Below are 20,424 nucleotides of genomic sequence, written 5' to 3'. Positions count from 1 at the left end.
ATGAAGTCTGGAGTTTTGAAGATTGGAAAAAAATAATTTTATACTGATAAACCTTCCTATGTGCACTGACAAAAAATAAAGTAAGCAAAGCCAAGAAAATAATACATGCAATGATGACAACAAAGTAAATGGCAAGAACCTCTATCACAACGCAATAAAAATTAATGCTGTAAAATTATAAGTAACAAGCTTGTCTTCAGTGAAGACATGAGAAGACATCTTCCCATACATTAGGCTGTAGAGTTTCTAGAAGTGCACTACAGCATATAAAGTAAACTATTTTTTTTTTTGGATGTATTGATTGGTTTTGCTGAATGTTTTGTTCCATTATTTTTTCTTTTCTTTTTAATTCTCTGTTATAATGGCTTACTTCCTGTGAGGAAGGGGGAAATCTAGGCAATGTGAAAATAAAAAATATTGCTAAAAATCTATTTTTCAAAAAGAAATATATCCAAGATAAAGAGATAAACCTTCTTCAGTGACTGGTGAACTTATCTGATTTAAGCTTCACTGAAACAGGCAACGTCCAAAACCACACAATTATTCCTACAGATGCAGGAAAAAGTCTATGACAAAGTACAACATTCATTTATGCTATCACAAAATTTAAAAACCTTATGAAGTATTGGCATAGTATCTTCTCTTAATATCATAAAAAGTATCCACATAAAATCAAAAGCAAACATCATATGCAACAGCGACACAGCAGAAGCTTTTCCAAAAAATACAGGAGTAAAGCAAGGATACTCACTCTCTCCAATATTATTTGCTATAGTTATGGAAATGCTAGCAACAGTCATAAGACAAAGAAAATAAAATTTAGAGAAAAGAAATAAAACTATCTTTATTTGCTGATATGATGTTACGCTTAGGCAATCCTAGAGAATCAATAAAGATACTAATCAAGAGCTTCAGCCAAGTTGGAAGCTACAAAATTAACTCTCAAAAATTAAATGTATTTCTAGAAAATAACAAAAAATTAAATAATAGAAAAGGAAATCTCACTTCAAATGACTACAAAATGCATAAATATCTGGGAATATATCTATTAAAGTACACAAAAGACTTCTGTGAATTCAAGAATAACAAATAGCTGGAGGAATATCCAGTGCTTACAGTTGGGCCATGCCAACACAGTAAAAATAATGATAATACCTAAATTAATTTATACTTTCAATGATATACTAAATTATCAAAGTTCATAGAACTTGATAAAATATTAACAAAACATTCAGAAAAACAAAAATCTAGAATATCAAGAGAAATCATGAAAAGAGAAAGAAAAGTGCTTGCTTCGGCAGCACATATACTAAAATTGGAATGATACAGAGAAGATTAGCATGGCCCTTGCACAAGGATGGCATGGAAATTAGTTAAGTGTTCCATAATTTTCAACCAAAATTCGGCAGGTTGTAGAAAACTGGGAAAGAATTTTTACAGCTAATGTCGGTGATAAAGGCCTCATTTCTAGGATATATAGAGAATTTAGTCAAATGTACAAAAATACAAGTCACTCCCCAATCGATAAATGGTCAATGGATCTGAACAGGCAATTTTCAGAGAAAGAAATTAAACATATCTATAGTCATAGAAAAAATGCTCTGAATCACTTTTGATTAGAAAGATGCACATCAAAACAACTCCGAGGTACCACATCATACTTATCAGAATGGCAAACATGACAGAACAGGAAGATGATAAATTGGAGAGGATGTGGGAGAGTTGGAACACTAATTCATTGTTGGTGGAGCTGTGGGCCCATCCAACCATTCTAGAGAGCAATTTGGAACTATGCCCAAAGGGCTACAAAAATGTGCATACCCTTTGACCCAGCAATATTGCTTCTAGGACTGTATCCCCAAGAGATCATAAAAATGGGAAAGGGTCCCACACATACAAAAATATTTATAGCAGCACTCTTTGTGGTGGCCAAAAACTGGAAATCAAGGGGATGCCCATCCATTGGGGAATGGTTGAATAAATTATGGTATATGAACATATGGTATTGTGCTGTAAGAAATGATGAACAGGAAGACTTCAGAGAGGCCTGGCAAGACTTACATGATCTGATGCTCAGTGAAAGGAGCAGAACCAGGAGAACTTTGTGCATAGCAACGACAACAGTGTGTGAGAGTTTTTTCTGGTAGAATTGGAACTTCATTGCAATGCAAGGACTTAAAAATTCCCAATGGTCTTCTAAGGCAAAATGCCTTACACAACCAGAGAAAGAACTATGGAATTCAATTGTAGAATGTAGCAGATTATTTTGTGTGGGTGTGTGTGTGTGTGTATTACGTTTTGATTTGTTAGATGATTTCTCCCACTCATTTTAATTCTTCAATACAGCATGACTAGAGTGAAAATGTATTTAGTAGGAATGTATGTGTAGAACCTATACAAAATTGCATGCTGTCTCAGGGAGGGAGCGGGGAGGCAGGAGGAAGGGAGGGGAAAATAATAGTCTAAGTTATATGGCAGTTATTGTAGAACACTGAAAATAAAATTAATTAATAAAAAAAAGAAAAGAAAAAGAAAAGAAGGGGGATTAGCACTTCTAGACCTTAAACTATATTATAAAGTGGCAGTCCTCAAAACTACCTTGTAAGAATAACCTATAAATTTTTAAAAAGATGAAGTATCACAAAAATTACAAATAGGTTAAAAAAATAGAAAGATAAATAAAATAGGAGAGGCTAGACAAGGAAGAATCAGAAACTGCAAAATTTAATAACCCAGAGCTCATCAGAAAACAAGTTACTAAGAAAGGAACTTACCATTTGATAAAAGCAACTGGATAAAACTGGAAAGCAATCTGGAAGAAATTAGGCTTAGACCAATACTTTACAACATATTCTACATTACATTTCAAATGAATATATGTACAACTTTCATATTAAGTTATCACTGCAAAAAAAAATTAGAAGAGGAGATCATACAGTTTACATGGCTGTGGTAGGAGATGTATTCTTAATCAACAAGGACCAGAAGAAATTACAAAAGATATAATAGATAAATCTGATTATTGAAAGTGAAAAGCTCCTGCGCAGACAATATTATTGCACCTCAAATAAGGACGGAAGTGATTGAATGGGGGGAGGAGAACTTTGTCAAATTCCCCTGATAAGGGTTTGGCATCCCAGATATATAAACAATTAACATAAATGTGTATGGCAAATAGCCATTTCTCAATAATAAGTGGTTGAAAGATATGAAACAGCTCTGCCACAGAAGAATTGCAAAGTATTGTCAACAACATGAAAGAGTGCTCCAGTCACTAATAATAATAATAGAAAGGTACATCAATACAACATGAAGGTTTCACCTCATATCCTGCAAACTGGCAAAGGAAGTTGTAGGAAGATAGACATTAGATGCACTGTTGGAGGAACATTCATTGGTACATTTTGGAAAGCACTTTGGAATCATGCAAATGAAGGGACTAAAATCAGAGATTCCATTCATAGGTTTATTCCCCAAGGAGGCCACTGATAAGAAGAAACTTCCCATATACATCAAAATATTTATATCAGCATTTTCCAAAGAACTGGAAACAAAGTAGATGCCCATAGATAGGGGAATGCCTAAACAAACTGTGGTATATGAATATTATGGAATATTATCAGGCTCTAAGAAATGAAGTGTGATGAATACAGAAGCAGCATGTAGAGATCTACAGGAACTCTTGCAAAGCCAAACAAAGAAAAAAAACAGCACATACAATGACGACAACAAAGTACATGGAAAGAACAATGATACGACTCCTCACAAAATCAGAAGTGAACACTGACTCAAAGAAGAGAGATGACAGGATACTACTGAACCATCCCTTCTCAGGAGGGAGAATGTTGCATGCACATGTTTCTGAACTTTTTCAGAAGGAAGGAAATAAGCATTTATTAAGTGCCTATTATGTGCTAGGTACTGTGCTAAAGTGTTGAGTCTACAAAGAAAAAAAAAACAGACCCAACCTTCAAGCAGTTAACAATCTAATGGAGGAGACACCAAGCAAACAACTCCGTGCAAACAAGCAACATACAAGATAAACAGGAATTAATCAACACAAAGTATTAGAATTAATAGCGAACTGGAAAGGCTTTCTGTAGAAGATAGGATTTCAGTTGGAACTTGCAGGAAGCCAGGGAAGCTAGGATGTGGAGGGGGTAGGGAGTGCATTCCATGCATGAGGGCTCATCAATGAAAGTGCCCAGAATTGGGAGATGATGGATATGTCTTGTTCAAGGAACAGCAAAGAACCTTTTATAATCTAAACTCAAAGTCAAACCTATTTTGCAAATGAATAAAATAAAAAAGCAACAGGCTCTTTCCCAGACTCTATAAAAGAGCATACACTCAGCATTTCTGATCCACAAAGTCAAAGAGAAATAGAAATGCTAAGAGTGAACAGCCCCTTCTAGAACTCAGTCGAATCCAGGAGGTATTTTTTTAGCAAGGGAAAAAATGAAATATCCCTCAAGTGCCAGTCAGAGGACTGGATGATCTTTTAAATAAGAGCACCATTAAAAATACCCAATTAGACATCTCAGGCTACTAACAAAACAAGTGATTTTCTGTGGCTTAGTAAACTAGAGGAAGATTCAAAATATTGGCAGATCAATAATACAGCATATATGCACCACTGATTTGACGCATTAACCAAATCCATAGTATTAGACACTAGTATTAAGTTTCCCTGAGCTCTAATTTCTTTTTTCAGGAAATACTGAATATAAACAATATCAAAATGTCAGAAGATATGATAGCTTTCTAACAAATAGTTGCCCTTTTTCTTTTTACAAACTTGCAAAATCCTTTAAGTGTGCTTTATATCTCCTGAAAACACATGTAATCAACTATTATAAAGAATGTAAAGAGAGGCAGTATGACACAATAGACAGAGAACTATTAAGGTCTAGTAGACTTGGGTTTAAAGTCCCACCTCTTATGCACACTAAATATGTGACTCTAGCAGGTCATGTAACTTCTCAGTACCCAGAAAACTCTCCAAGAAGCTAAATTTTGGGGCAGAAAATGACCCACACGGAAAGAGAGAGTTCCTCACCGAAAACAAAAAGAAAGAGGTCCACAAAATAATAAAGAAAATATGACAGAGCCTACATTTTAATGAAGAGAGACAAAATTTGGATTTATATCTAAACAGAGAGATTAGATTAGAAACTCAATGGCTTTGTCTTATGAGTATGTCAGTCCAGTGTACACCAATCAACAAACCTTACTAAAACTAAGGAAAATTAGGGAGCTAATCTTTACATGTGAGAGTTGCCTACACATTTCAGCATCCTCTAAGGTCATGTGTTTCAAAAGCTGCAATGAAATTCTAAAAGAGAAACAGGCAATACTCACAATACTGGCAAAATCAGCAACCAGTGCTACAAACGTTTTATCAGTTTTTCTTCCTTTCTCCCTCCGCTTCCATCCACCCAGCGTCTGCATTAACAATGGGAAAAATAAAGGAAAGAGGAGGAAAAAACCCTTAGGTAAAACAGAGAAAAGGGAAACCTGGAACTGCTCATATATGAAGGATGTATACTTAAAGTGGTGATTGTCACTACATGGAATCAGTGGCCTGACTAATCTGAAGAGTTGGAAAGTACTTCTGAGCTTCCATTTGATCCAAGGATTCCCCACTCTCATCTCCAACAAGTCATCAAGGAGTAACTGCTTGAGTCCCTCCAGGGAACACTTCCCTCACAAGTTTTCCAACAGCCTTAATTATTATTAAGTTCTTACATATATTAAAAGCAAAATCTGTTTCCCTGCAGTTTCTATTGTTTCAAGTTTATCTTCTAGAGCTACATAATAAAATATAATGCTTCCTTCTAAGTGGCATACCTTTAAAAATATTTGAATATAGTTATGCTCTCCTCTCCACAAATTCTCTCTTCTCTAGGCTAAATAGTCTCAGTATCCTATATCTGTTGAAGATACTCTCATCCTTCCAGTCATGCAGGCTGACAACCAGATCTATCATTGACTTTCCCTTCTCCTTCACCCTCTCAATATCCATTCTTGTCAATTCCACCCTCACATCTCTCACAGCTGCATCTATTTATCCCCTTCTCTTTACTCACAGGACCTCTCTTCTCACCTCTACTCAAATACCTTGCTAAATGGTATCTCTGTGTCCATTTCATTCTTCCCCCTCTCCAAATAATACTCTATACAAGTGCCAAAATAATTATTCAAAAGCACAACCCAATTATGTCATTCCTTTGCTTAAAAAACTTCAGTGATCTCCCCATTTCTTTCAGAATAAAATACAAACAGTTCACAGTCTGGCTCTAGGGCTGGATTTTCAAATATAAATTCCAGACAACCTAGCTGTTACTTAAACTCAGTGGTCCCTAAAACTCTCATGCATGCATGCATGGAATTTTAACCCCTTAGAATCTTAGCTTCTTTCAAATCTTATTTCGTGAGCCACCTCCAATAAGATGCTTTTATTGATCCTCCTGGTTTTTTTTTTTTTTAGTACCTTCACCAGATCTTACTAAGTCTTACCTGCTTTGGTGGAAGGAATTCTCCTTGATTAAAATCACAGATCTTTTCTAGAGTACTGACCTACATATTTCTCCCCCTGAAGGAAAACTGTAATTCCTAGAAGAGAAGGACTATTTTTCATCTTTGTATTTCCACAGATACAAGACTTAGTCATCTGAAATCCCTTTCAACTCTAATTTTACAATCTGTGTAATTAGTAATTGACTATAGATTTTTTCTCCTCCAAATTTATTTATTTTCAATTTTCAACAATCACTTCCATAAGTTTTAAATTTTTCCCCTTTCTCCCCAAGACAACATGCAATCTTATATGGGCTCTACACATATATTCTTATTAAACACATTTTCACATTTTGACTATAGATTCTTGAAGAATTTCCTGGGACAACGTGAGGCTAAATGATTTGCCCATGGTCACACAGCAAGTATCAAAGACTGGACTTGAACCCAAATCACTGTGACTCTAACTATTTGTCCAATATATCATACAACATCTCACCCTGCACAAAGTGCTTAATAAATGCTTATTAAATTAAATTTCCTAGACAACTTAAACAATTCTTATGGCTTGAAAAATAGATCTATTCTCCCATTCACCTCACCCCCTCCCCCAATTCTGCCACCATCAAATCTCTTTTATTGGTTCCTTGTTGCTATCTTGATTTCCCATCCTGTGCTTCCCAGAATAAAGTATGTTTGTTCTTATTATTGTATTCATTAGAACAGGAATTGGATTTGTGACCATTGTTTATTTACTGTTTTTCTATTTACTATACATTGTTTTAATATTATTCTGTTATTAATTTTTCTAAGTCAAAAGTTATTCACAATGCACTATAAAGGAATCATACACCCTTTTACTTACAAATAGAATAACAGACACATAGTATTAACACTGAAAAAAAAAGTGAGGCTGAAAATGTGTACATACACACACACACACACACACACACACACACACACACACACACACATATATATGTATATGCACATTGCAAAGTCAGTTTTCATTTCTTAAAAAATAAATCCAGGAAATCCTCATGGATTTGCTGATGTAATCTCCAGTAAGCAACAAGCAGTAAGAAAATAAATTTTCTAGTAAATGTCAAAGGAAAAAATTTAATCCTTCTCCACAGGGTTTAGGGTGCGGAGGAAGGATATTACAAAGACTATACCATCTGGTGATAATAAGTCCAATGGTTGGCCAAGGGAACTCACCCACAGGGTTTATTGTTTCATATAAACAATTCATCTTAATGGAGGGTGGGACAGACCTGTAGAGGAAAGAAGTCTGCCCAACCTTCTCACCTCAGACTTCCCTTCTTCCTTCCCCCCTAAATTGGGTACAGGGAGGCAGGTAATGAAAGAGACACAAAAGGGCCCTAGCACTTCCATAGTAGTCAGTGATCTGGGAAATAAACTATTAATGATTCCTTAATCTGTTGTGGTAGAGTTATAAACTCCTTTTCCTCCCTTAACATACAGGGAATGCGCCTAGCTTTACTCCTATTTGATTTTCTTTCCTCTTCAACCCTTTAATATATGGCCCCACAAACCATTCTTAACAAGAAGAGCTGTGACTCAGGCCCATTCTAAAGCTAGTCAAGTTTCACCTAGTGTTATCCTAGTTCCTCCATGAATTTGGGAGAAGATTCCAAGGAAAGGACGCAAAGTTAATAGGAGATGGTGGGATTCTACCCAAAGGTAGAATCACCACCCCAGTGGGCCTGCAAGGCTTGGATACTCAAAACCTTAAAAAAGGGAACCCAAGCTGTCCACCTGTAAAAGTGCACATGGGAACTATAAGAATAAACCCCAATTTAATAAATGAAGTTTCTACTAATTTAATAAAGAATTATTTCATTAGATACTCAAAAAGGATAAGATTTCTTGGTAAGACTTCAGGTTAAATATTAAGCTAAAAAGTTATGAAACTCGCTAAAAATTTAACTTCATGTAAATAAAAATTTTTGTACAACTTGAAGTGAAGTAAATCAGCAACCTCTTTTGAGAAAAACAACCCATATTTTCTAAATGGGGATATTGTAAATCCATATCAAATAAAAACATGAACTACACTCAGTAAGGAATTATTTTCATGAATTTTCTTAGTGAAAAGAGTTGAATTATTATTATTATAAAAGGGTTGAATTATTCTTTTATCTGGGCAAAGAGTGAATGTGCAATTTATTTAATGAGTACTATTTCTCCTTTCCTCCTTATAAGAAAATAATTATGTAAAAAGATTGTGGGTGAACCACCAAATATCTTGAAGCAATCAGATTTCCTGATTGGCTGAAAATGATCTTTGTCTTGTAAGGAAAACAAAAAGAACTCAGTGCAGGCAGAGAGCACCTTATATGGGACAATCCTAAATGGCCACGTTCTATTTTTTTTTTTTTTTTTGAAGGAGGTGGCAGAAGAGGTCTGTAGGAACATGCTTTGACATGATTCTAGGGTAAAAACATTTTATATTTGTCCACTTTCAAAGAAACAGGACAGACTCAAAAGCTGGATGATATCCAGTTTGGCCTAGTCATCTAATCTTTTAAACATACTTCTATTTAATGTACCCTGCTTTGTTATCTGAATTTATATCCTCTCTCCCTTTGTAAATAAATATCTTTGCTTAAACTCAAGTTGGTTCAGATGTGCTAGAGAAGAAAGAGGGTGCTAGAACTGGATATCCAGATCAGGTGCTAGATGAAAAGGTAATATGTAATCTGCTACAGCAAGTTTCTAAATTCAAAGAGGCTCAACAATTTTGAGCCAAGGATTAGAGATCAGTAAAAGTTAAGAAATTAGTAAAAACAGAAATCCTTGAGATCAAAACAAGGGTGCCCTAGACAGTACCCAGAAAACACAGGTATCCCATGAAGCTAAAGGAAGAATTCAAAAGAGTCCACGATTGATTTAATAAGCTACTGCAAAAATGAACACAGCAACCCCCAGATAAAAGAAAACAGTATCACAATTTGAGTTGTTGAGTACTCTAACTATGCTGGAAAACAAATTGCTTCAGTCCTTACCAATGGAAAGCACCCTGGGCAAGAAAAAAATTTTCCCTGATTACAGTCAAAAAAATAGTAAGAAAAAAATTACATTTACAATGCTTTTTGGAAATGGCTCTTCAGCACAGACTTAAGCAAATACAAGAAAAAATTAGAGGGTAGGAATAAGGACTTGGAGAATTATAATTTTAAAAAGCTTTCAACTAGTTCATGTTAAATTATTATGCAGACTTCAGATAGTCCTTTAATAATAGATCAGCTCTATAGTTTTCATTTAAGACTGTATTTGGTGATGCTAACAACTTAATAAGAAAACCCACAACCTAATTTATATTTGAATTCCCCAGCTCTACTGTCGTAATGGCTTGGATGCAAAAGGTGTTTATTTTTGCATTCATTTTTATAAAAAATAACCAAAATACCAGAGACAAAGTTGAACACAAAAATTCACAGGGAAAAAAAGAAGAAAGAAGAGGAAAGCAACTGAGATGGAAGTGAATTTAAAGTAGCAAGGGAAAAAGTTGAGTTTTCTGGGAGCAACGGGAGCACTAGGGTAATAAAGAGACAATTACTATTACTTTATACCATTTTCCCACAAGAATAAATGATGTTCAGTATCTCCACAGCATACGCAGTAAAATTTCTGAGTTTCCTAGGGTATGTTTTCCTTTAAAAATCTATAACTTAAGACTTCATACCTCCTCTATCAAAATACTGTATCTAGAAAGAAACTATAGGAAGATTCCAGTAGGTACATATTTTCTGAAGTTCATGTCTAGTTCCTGTTGTAAAATGTGAAAACAAAGTGTTGGGGAAGAAAAAAAACTTTTTTGGCAAGAAAAAAGGAACCTTTTCCTCATATTTCCACCTAATCTTGCGTTTAGATGGAAAAAAGATATAAAATCCAAATATTAACCTCCTACAATACTAACTATTCAGTCCCCAAATTCATGACAGAACTCAAAAAGTTCAATTAAAAAGGCAGATACTAATTTTCCCCCCCCATGGCAAGAGAGAAAAACTTGAAATAACTTACCTTTTCAGAAAGCCAAATTAGTGCCCAAAATAAAAAAAAAGAGAACTAGTAGCAACTTTTAGAGAAGAGTTATATCTGCATATACCAGTCTTTGCGTACAGCTGAATGACCTCACATGGCAAAGAAACGAAGGCAAACAATGAAAAACAGACTGTACAAACTCTAGTACCAGTTACTGACTGCCTGAGCCAATAGAAAATGCTGTTTCTAAGAGCTGTAAGATTTTAGTTCTGTACAACTGACCAGCTACCCTGAATGTAAATGCTCTTGGTATGAGTTAATTTAAATCTATTCATTAAAGCAAATATTGTCACTTATGAACCAACTCCCTCATTAAGTGGTGTGACTGTGTAATATGTAAGTATCTTCAGTTTTAGAATGGCCATAGGGCCCCTATTTACACTTTTTTACAAAATAACCATGATTCCTTACTTTTTTATCTCTCTTCCAGATCTCTATAATCAACTAATGTTTCATGGGGAAAAAATTTATAAATAATACTATTTGTTTGGTCCACATTTTCTACACTTGACTTCTTTTCCAAATGAAAATCTGACAGTAAAAAAAAGAATCACACACTGAACCTTATGAATTCATTCACCTGTTCTTGTTACTCAACCCCACCTCATCTGAACTCATTTAGGAAATGATGTTGCACTTATCTCAGTATAAAATTAGAGTCAGAAGAACTGGCTTATATACTTAGGGATCTGAATTCTCTTTTAGTAAAGACAAAAAATATAATTCATCGAAAACAGCTTCTGCACTGGTTTTTAAATTTTGTTTTTATAACAGAAGAGTTCCACATGAATGTATGTATGTATTTTTAACAAAGGAGTCTGAAGAACTAGGTTTCAGTCCTGACTCCCCACACTTAACAGTTGTGTGGACAAGTCATTTTATCTATTGAAACCTTGTTTTCTCACCTGTGAAATGGAAATATTAATACTTGCACAACCTTCCTTAAAGGATCATTGTGATGAAAGCACTTTGGTAAACTGTAAAGCATTCTATGAAGGTTAAGTTATTATTTACTATCACAGAAGTCCAACAAACTTAAATTATTTCTTAATACCTGGGGCAAAGAGAAAAAAAATTCTTTCTCTATTCACTTTTCCAAGGTTTCAATTCTCTAAATTCTTAAGGTGTGACTATCATCTCCACCTCAAATCCCAGATGAGGTCAAAGAAGTGTGTGTGTGAATTTCACTATTACATTACATATCCCTCTGCTTGCCAATCCCCAGTCAACTGTGAGCTAGACAGCACTGTTTCTGTTCAATGAGCCAGCGCTAATCAGGGCTAACTTTTGAGAGAGATCTTAGCATAGAGAATTATAATTCTAGTTTTCTTTCTTTTTAAGTAGCTATTTGAGAATTGGATTCTTAAGGTAAAAGTGGATGAAATACATTATAGATACTTTAAAAATAAGCAGAGTATCATATCTCTCCAACATTCGCCTGTAAAACCAAATCAATCACATTCAGTCAGGAATCCTATATAGGCTGGATGGATCTCTAATTGACTCACTCTAATTCCTCACCCTAACACCCTAACTCACTCACTCTAATTCCCCACCCCTATTCCTTGACAGCTGAAGCTTCTTCTTTCTAGTAACTGTTGCTAGGTACTACTTAGATAAATCTCAAGTAGGGAGGGAAGGCAATTGAATTTTCCTTTAATTCATTTACATAGGAGCACCCAAGTATCTCCTAAAAATAACTTAACACAAGTTCTATCAAACATCTTCTATTGTAATAGTTACTTTAAGAGGATGACAGTAAGATTATGAATGATTTCCAGACTAACAGCTAAGTTCTAACACTTGGCTTTCTCCAATGTTCCTCCTTGGCCATATCTATCACGTCTGAACAGCAGCTTTAGAAAAAGAACTGAGTAAGTATCCTCTGCTGAGAAATTAACGGAGAAGAAAGCTCAAATTAAATGGTAACGAACATTGAAATAAACAGCAAATCAAAGAAATTCACCACAGCTGATAAGCAGCACCCATACTACCCAATGCATTGTTTTCTGAATAATTATAATTATTTTCAAAAGAAAATGCATACACACCAAAAGGCTGGATTTTTAAAGATATCTTGGGGGAGAAAAAGGCTCACAGTCAGAATCTGTAAACTGAAGGAATCAATAAAAATTTATTTTTAAAAGATGCCAGGCACAGGAGCAGCTAGGTGGCACAGTGAGTAGAGCATGGGGTCTGGAGTTAGGACAACCTGAGTTCAAATTTGGCCTCAGATACTTACTAGTTATATGACCCCTGAGCAAGTTACTTAAGCCTGTTTGCCTCAGTTTCCTCATCTGTAAAATAAATTGGAGAAGGGAATGGCAAACTTTGCCCAAATAAAAAACCCAATGGGTCATAAAGATCTGGACACGACTGAAATGACTGAACAGCAACAGGTGAAGGAGGCTACAGAGGAAGGAGGGGCTAAATCGAGCCAACCCCCCCCCCCCAAAAAAAATATGAGTACCTAGGAAACTACTATCCATTCAGTGTTCTCTTTGTTGGTCATATAAATCTAGAGTACAGTGACCCATTTAAGGTGTGACCCTTTTAAGAGGAAGTATGACAAACGAGAAAGCAATCTGGATGATGGGAGATTTAAGAACCATTTCCTATGATGATCAAGAGAAGTAGGATATTTAGCCTATAGGAAACAGACTTAGGAGGAGGGTACCGAAAACAAACAGATCTGTGGGTAGAATTTAACAGAGAAGACAGGTAATGGCTCTATAATATAAAGAACCTATCCAAAAAAGTGAACAGGCTTCCTCACAAAGCAGTTAAGTTTTCAGTTCCTAGAAGCATTCAAGTAAAGTTTGGAATGGTTACCGGTCGAGGGCACTGTAGCGGGTAGAGGCAGAACTGGACAACCTATAAATTCTCTTTCAACTTTAAGATTCTATGACTACAATAATAATAATAAATTTGACTTGTGTAGTCCCTAAGTGTTCACAAAGCACTACCTTCTGAAGCAGACAGTGCAAATATTAGCCTCTTCTTACAAATTAGGAAACTGAGACAACAAGAGGTTAAATAACTTGCCTATTAGGTTTGGGCTTAATGCAATCTCTTTAGAATTTGAGTTTTAAGGCATCATTTATTTATCCCTGAGACCAGTACTGAACCACAGCCCTAAGACTATAGATTAAAGGAAGCAAGGGAAGCCAGTAGGCAAATATGAAGAGGGAAGGCATTCCAGGCACGGCGGATAGCCAGACAAAATTCTGGAGCTGAGAGATGGAGGTCTTATTTGTAAAACAGCCAGGAAGCCAGTGTCAATGGATTGAAGAGTAAATAGGAATTACAGATCCCCAATCAGCACAGAAAGAGCAGGGCCAGGGCCTTTACCTCTCTTTCATATGTAACTGCATCTTTTGTATGTGTATTATGCTCATGATTTTTTTTTTCTAAAAAGTCACTAATCCCTCAGCCTTTTCATTGGCAACTCCCAGATCAAAAAAAAAAACTTATTTCCTTCAAGGAAGGAAATATTCATGGATTGGGAAAATCATGGCAAATAGGAAACAAGTAGGCAATTTTAGTCTGTCCTTAAGTATAGGATGTTCAAAATGATTAACCTTTATTTCCTAGATACTGATCAGCCTGACTAAATGCCAGAAACCAAAATGAGCTCAATGTGATTACTCTCTTTGATCTGGCCTCAATCCATTTTTTTTACACTGGGCCTAGGTTAATGATGCTTCCATGTAAAAGTGGCTACTTCCTGAACAAACAGAATGTTTATTTTGCATTCAACCAACTCAGCAAAAGGTAGACCATTCGTACTATGTCTAAGCTCAAGGGGGTAGGGGAGGGAGGGAACAGGATACGCAGCCAGTTTGGGGTACTCCAATAAAAAAGTAAAGCAAAACAGATTATGGAAACTGGGGCTCGTCATAACTTGTCTTCCATTACCCATTCATAAAGAAACATATTAAAGGGGAAAAAGTAATTTTAAGAGAAGGAAAATGGATAGAAGAAAAAATACTCTGGATGCCTTTTAAATTCTGACTCTAAAATCACACTTTCTGGAAAAAGCCTTTACTGGTCCCCTTAATGCTAGTGTCTTCCCTTCGACATGGCTTTCCATCTACTTGTATATATCTTATATACACGTATTTGAATGCATGCTGTCTCACCCATTACAATGTGAGTTCCTGGAGAATAGGAACTGAGGTTTTTTTCCCTCTCCTTGTAGCTTTGGTGCTTATCACAGTGCCTAACACTTAAAAAACGCTTGTTGACTGATTAATCTGCAAGACAATGTGGTACAGTGAAAAGTGCACTGTATTTAGAGTCAAAGTACCTGAATTCCAGTACTTTGTGACCTTGGAAAAGAAATCAACTCTCTAGACTTCAGTTTCTTCATCTGTGATTTTTAAGGTCCTGTCCAGTTCTAAATCTATAATCTTAGGTTTGGAAACACTTTCTTAAACAGGATCAGTCTACAATCTGAAATAGTTAATAGGCTTAGAGAAAGGAAGACTTAGGTCTGAATTTTGCTTAATGGTCACAAGACAGTCTAGTCATTTAATCTCAGAGTCGCAGCTTCCTCATTTATAAAATGAGGATAAAAGTGCCAATGTGTATATACACTGGCTCCAAAGTGTTTCTGTAAGGTTCAAATATGAGAATTCATGTAAAATGCTTTCAAAACTCTAAAGCACCACTATAGAAATGTCCTTACTTAGCTGGCTGTTGTCCTTTGTTCTCGAGGAGGACCAAAATGACATCACAATGATAAAATCAAGTTTCAATGTGTCCAACTGTGGCTGATCAGACCAATACCAACTTGGAACGCTCTACCACAGATAATCCGAGTGAACATTTGGGGTGGGTACTACAAATCTGCGCATCCTACGTTTCCTTTGAGCTGTTTCAATTCTACTTTGCTCACAGAGCACAGCACCTTCTCTGATGTGGGCACGCCATGCTGAAGGGTCTTATGCCATTGTTTCCCATGTCACAATCAATTCCAAAGTTCTTGAGAGAGACCTTGAGAGTGTCTTTGTATCACCTCTTCTGACCACCATGTAATTGCCTGCCTGCAAGTTCTCCATAAAATGTCCCTACTACTATAGAGGGCAACACCACCCTCCCAGTCCCTAAGGCTCAACATCTAGGTGTCATCCTTGACTCCTCACCACCTCCCACCCTACATATCCAGTCTGTTGTCAAGGCCTCTCAATTTGATATCTGCAACACCTTCTGAATTTACCCCTTTCTCCCCTCTAACACTTCCACCACGAAGAGGTGCAGACCCTAATCACCTCATGCCTGGATTGCAGCAATAGCCTGCTGGTGGGTAGACCTGCCTCAAGTCTTTCCTTACTCTAAAATATTCTCCATTTAGTCACCAAACTGATTTCCTAAATGCCCAAATCTGACCAGGTCAACCAACTCCCTGGTCAGTATACTCCAGTGGTTCCGTATCAACTACAGGATCAAATACTAAATTATCTGTCTGGTGCTCAAATCCCTTCAAAACTTAGTCCCCTCCTGCCTTTCCAATTTTCTTACACCTTCCTCTCCTGACATATACTCTTATCCACTGATATGACACTGGCACCCCAGTTATTCCATGAACAAAACCATCCATTTCTCAGTTCTGAGTATCTTTTCTAGCTGTCTCTACTTCCTGGAATGCTCTCCCTCTCTTCATCTATGCCTAATTGGTTTCACTGGTTTCCTTTAAGTCTCAATTAAAATTCCATCTTTTATATGAAGCCTTTACCTGAGTCTAGTGCCTTCCCTCTTTTGATAATAGCCTATTTACCCTCTATATAACTTGTTTGTTTGTTGATTAGATTGTGAGCTCCTTGAGGGCAGGTGCTATCTTTTGCCTCTTTTTGTATTTTTGTGTTTAGCACAGGGTCTAGAACATAGAAGGTGCTTAGTAAATATTTATTGACTAACTTATGCACAAGTTAACTTTTGGGCAACAAGTAACTGTACTTTTCTACAGCAATATTGTTTCTTGTCTAGATTATGACATGCAACACATATGCATAGAATCAGCACTAGGGATGGAAAATAAGCAAGGCCCAGAACTACAGGGGCAGGGAGGGGAAAGAATTGTGCATTTAGAAAATTGTACTACACTTCCAAGTAAGACCATGTGCCCCTTCCCATCAAAGCTCATCTTTTTAACACCAATATTCTCCTAGTGGAGCTATGTGGCTATCACCTATGGATCTAAGAAAAATCAAAACTGGATATGCATTATGTTTTGAAACAACAGCATATTATCAAAAATAAGCTGCATGAGTTAAATAGTATAAAAAATATATCATTAACAACATGAATAATGGGAAAAAGAGATGAGTTAGTCATATAAAGAGAGTGAAGCAGATGACAGCCAAAGCACTGTACTGGTATTAACAAACATATTACAAGTGTTAGAAGAAGTTCTCCATCATGTCAGGCAGATCTTCTATGAAGGATTGCTAGAAGGATATGAACAAAAATCTAAGAAAGGATAAGAAAGCATGGATAGGTTAGGATCTGTCTCAGTAAAGAAAACGCCCACACATATGAGCTCGCCGATATATCCAAAAAATTATTCTATCACCACTTTGAGTATGTGTCTTAAAAATCTTGACAACTAATAAAATATCTGCTATTCAAATCCCTCCTGCGCTCTAATTGACTTCTTAAAATGTCATATAATATACTAAATTATAGGATCATAAATTCAGAAAGGATCTCAGTCATCTAGGTAAGAGAGTAATTTACACATGAAATATTGAGAGTGCATTACATGTAATCAGAAAAGCAAAATATGTTATATTATATAATTATAATACCAATTAATGACCAATCATAGTGACTTTTCTAATTTCTTTAGAGAATCAACTACATATAGCAATAAATAGGCAGCCTGCTACATAGGTATCAATAAGTGAGACTGTCAATGGTACCATATTAGTACTCTACCTCACATATTTTTTTTAATTCTCAACATTTCTCCCTTCCTTTTCTCATATAAGTTAATACAAGATAATTTAAGGAGGAAGAAAACACTACTTATTCAGAGAATCAGGAAAGGCTTTGTTATAGTTGGTCACAGGACCATAATGCAGAGCTGAAAGAAGTCATTGAGGTAACTCTCTCATTTAACAGATGAGACAATTGGGTAACAGAGAAATAAATAGACTTGCAAGATCACAAAACTACTATCTAAACTGATATTCAGACTCAGATCTTCTGATTCCAAGTATAATAATCTTATCTGCTGCACCACCTGGTTGACAGCTGAAAGAAGTGTAGAAAGAAGACAGAAGTTCTAAATGGTGGAAATGAGGCAGAAGTCCACTGGGGGCACCACCGGAGGTCAATCTGGGCAAAGGCTTCAAGGTGGAAGACTGGATGCTAAGATCAGGGAACAGCAAGATAAGCCAGGCTTGAACACAGGATGGGTAAGAAGAAGAAGCCATAAGCAATAAATGTGGAAAAGTGAACTGGAGTCAGATTGTAAGGAACTTTAAATTGCAGGATGAGAAGTATTTATTTTTTTCCTAGAGGCAACAAAAAAACCCTGAAGCCTTTTGACTATGGGAATGACAGGGCCAGAATTAGACTTCAGGATGATAGCTTGGGCAACTATATGGAAGACTGACTGGAGATGTAAAAACCAGGAAGCAGAGTGGGCAATTCAAAGGCTGTGGAAACTGTCCAGGTGAAGGGTGCCTAAACAAGAAGACAACTATGTGATTAGTGAGATGGGACCTGATAGAAGAAATGTTTTGGAGTTAAAACTTACAAGGTCTGACAAGGGATTGGAGAGAGAAGAAAAGGAAAGTGTTAAAGAAGAGTCCAAGATTGTAGCCCACAGTGACACAAACAGGAAAGTTACTTCAGTAGGAGGAAGGGAACGGAACATTTACGTAGCATGTAGTATGTTCCAGACACTGTGCTAAGTACTTTACAAATATTATCTCACTGATCTTCATAACAACCCTGTGAGAGATATATGCTGTTATTATCCCCATTTTACAGTTGAAGAAACTGAGGCAAACAAAATGACACAGCTGGTTAACTTTCTAAGGCTAGATTTAAACTCAGGTCTTCCTAACTCCAGGCCCAGAATTTTAACCACCTTGTCACCTCTCTATCAGTATAGATTGAAGTAATACTGAAATAACACAACTCTATATGACTCCATAAAACCCATGCTTTCACATGGAAGAAAAATCTGTTTCTTTAAGATAGTGATTCATGTTCAACCCATTCATAATGCACATAACAGCATAGATCATTTAGTCTGTATTTGCCACTGGGTTGGCAGCATTATATTGGCTATTCTGAAAGAGGCACCTTCAGTCAAAAGGAATTTCATTTATTTAGTTTAAAAAAATTCCTCTTAGGCATCGGAAAGACACACAGGGAATATGGTCTGTTATTTTAGAGAAGAGTTGAGGTTTTTTCAGAAGAATAATACGGGCATTCTGTCTGCCTAATAAATCACTGAGATCATAAGTAAGACAAGTGTCAGTCTTTGCAATATTATGATTTGTGTGCCATTATTAATTAAATTATGTATCTCTTTTAAACACACTCCATAGTACTTCTTCAACTCTGGGTTTTAACCCCATATGGGGTCTTGAAAAATATGGCAACAGTAAAAGGTTTCCGAGCATGGAGACCAAAATTTAATTCAAAATCAAACTCATAATGAATCTGAGATATTTCTGGCACTTGCCATGTTGTATCACATAACTTCAAAGCAGCCCTGGTTTTGAACACAAAGTGTGCACACTTTCCACTGTGAATGCTGCCAAAATGCAAAAAGGGGTCTCTAGTGGAAAAAGTTTAAGAAAATATGAAGTTATATTCAAATATAAGTTAAGAAATATTAACATAATTCACTTCTTGACTTTAATAAGAGAAGCAGCCACAAATTCCCTCTTTTTCTATTGATGTTAAAACTGAATGCACACATTTGGAAAAACTTTTACTAAAAAGTGAAGCCTAAATCAAACTGGTATATATTTATCTAATTGGTAAAAAATTTCTTAAAGACATAATCATCTGCCCCCATTTACCTCCATAAGCTTCAATGGGATAACTAGATAAAAGTTAACTGATCACATTCATGACTGGGGAGAATTTGAAACCAAATATGGGGAAGAGATGATGAAAAGAGAGACAATCTTGAGGATATAAAATTAATGCAGCTGTAATAGAAACTCTCAAATAAGAGAGGGAAACACCCTTTTGTACCAAATAGCCCCAATAAATGTTTGGCACCTAAGACATAGACTGATGTGACTCAAATATGCTGGATTACCAGTGATTCCTACGGATGAATGGTCAAAACCAGGCTGCACAGCGGACACAGAGCAGAACCTGGAGTCAGGAATACTTTAGTTCAAATCCAACCTCGGACAACAATTAGTGAGGTGACCACGTACAGATCATTTAACCTCTACGTCGGATTTCTCTTATACAAAATGGGGTTTTATAAGAGCACAAACCTTTCAGGGTTGTGAGGATAAAGTGGGAATATTTGTAAAATGCTCGGCAAATCTTAAAAATGCTATATGCTAGCTATTATTATCAAAGGGTGAAGAGTTATTCAAAGGAAAAACTGCAAACTCTCAACAATCAAATGAATATCCCCCTCTCAGATTTAGAAAAATCTAACCAAAATATAAGCAAAAAAGGAAGTGAATAGAATCTTAAGCTCTCTCTCTCTCACACACACATACATGGAGAGAACTGAACAGGAACAGAAATGAATACACCTCTTTCTCAGCAGTAGATGGTTACCTTTACAAAAACTGACTATATAATAAAAACATAAAAACTTTAAAATAGGTAGAAAAATTTATT

The 20,424-nt window shown here is 36.0% G+C and overlaps 1 protein-coding gene and 1 non-coding gene across 8 annotated transcripts in view; one reads left to right on the top strand and one right to left on the bottom strand.

Moving 5' to 3' along the window:
* Positions 1-20,424, bottom strand: part of LOC140533499 (protein FAM107B) — a 90,739-nt gene that overhangs the window by 50,805 nt on the left and 19,510 nt on the right. Inside the window, exons 1-2 of one of the 7 annotated variants that reach the window (XM_072653259.1) lie at positions 10,567-12,990; positions 5,362-5,445 (exon numbers count right to left, since the gene is read on the bottom strand). The exons of 4 other annotated variants lie outside the window; for them this stretch is intronic. The gene's annotated coding sequence lies outside the window, so the exon portion shown is untranslated. Of the gene's footprint in view, positions 1-5,361; positions 5,446-10,566; positions 12,992-20,424 lie in introns of those variants that run through there. 2 more of the 7 variants (XM_072653258.1, XM_072653262.1) reach the window with 2 other exon arrangements.
* Positions 1,286-1,392, top strand: LOC140497968 (U6 spliceosomal RNA). Its single transcript, XR_011964963.1, has one exon. It is a non-coding gene; the product is annotated as a U6 spliceosomal RNA (small nuclear RNA).

The sequence above is a fragment of the Notamacropus eugenii genome, chromosome 3 (genome assembly GCF_028372415.1).
Source record: "Notamacropus eugenii isolate mMacEug1 chromosome 3, mMacEug1.pri_v2, whole genome shotgun sequence".
NCBI classification, from domain to species: domain Eukaryota; kingdom Metazoa; phylum Chordata; class Mammalia; order Diprotodontia; family Macropodidae; genus Notamacropus; species Notamacropus eugenii.
The sequence above is the reverse complement of the archived record's forward strand: the minus strand, read 5'-3'. Positions and strand labels throughout refer to the sequence as shown.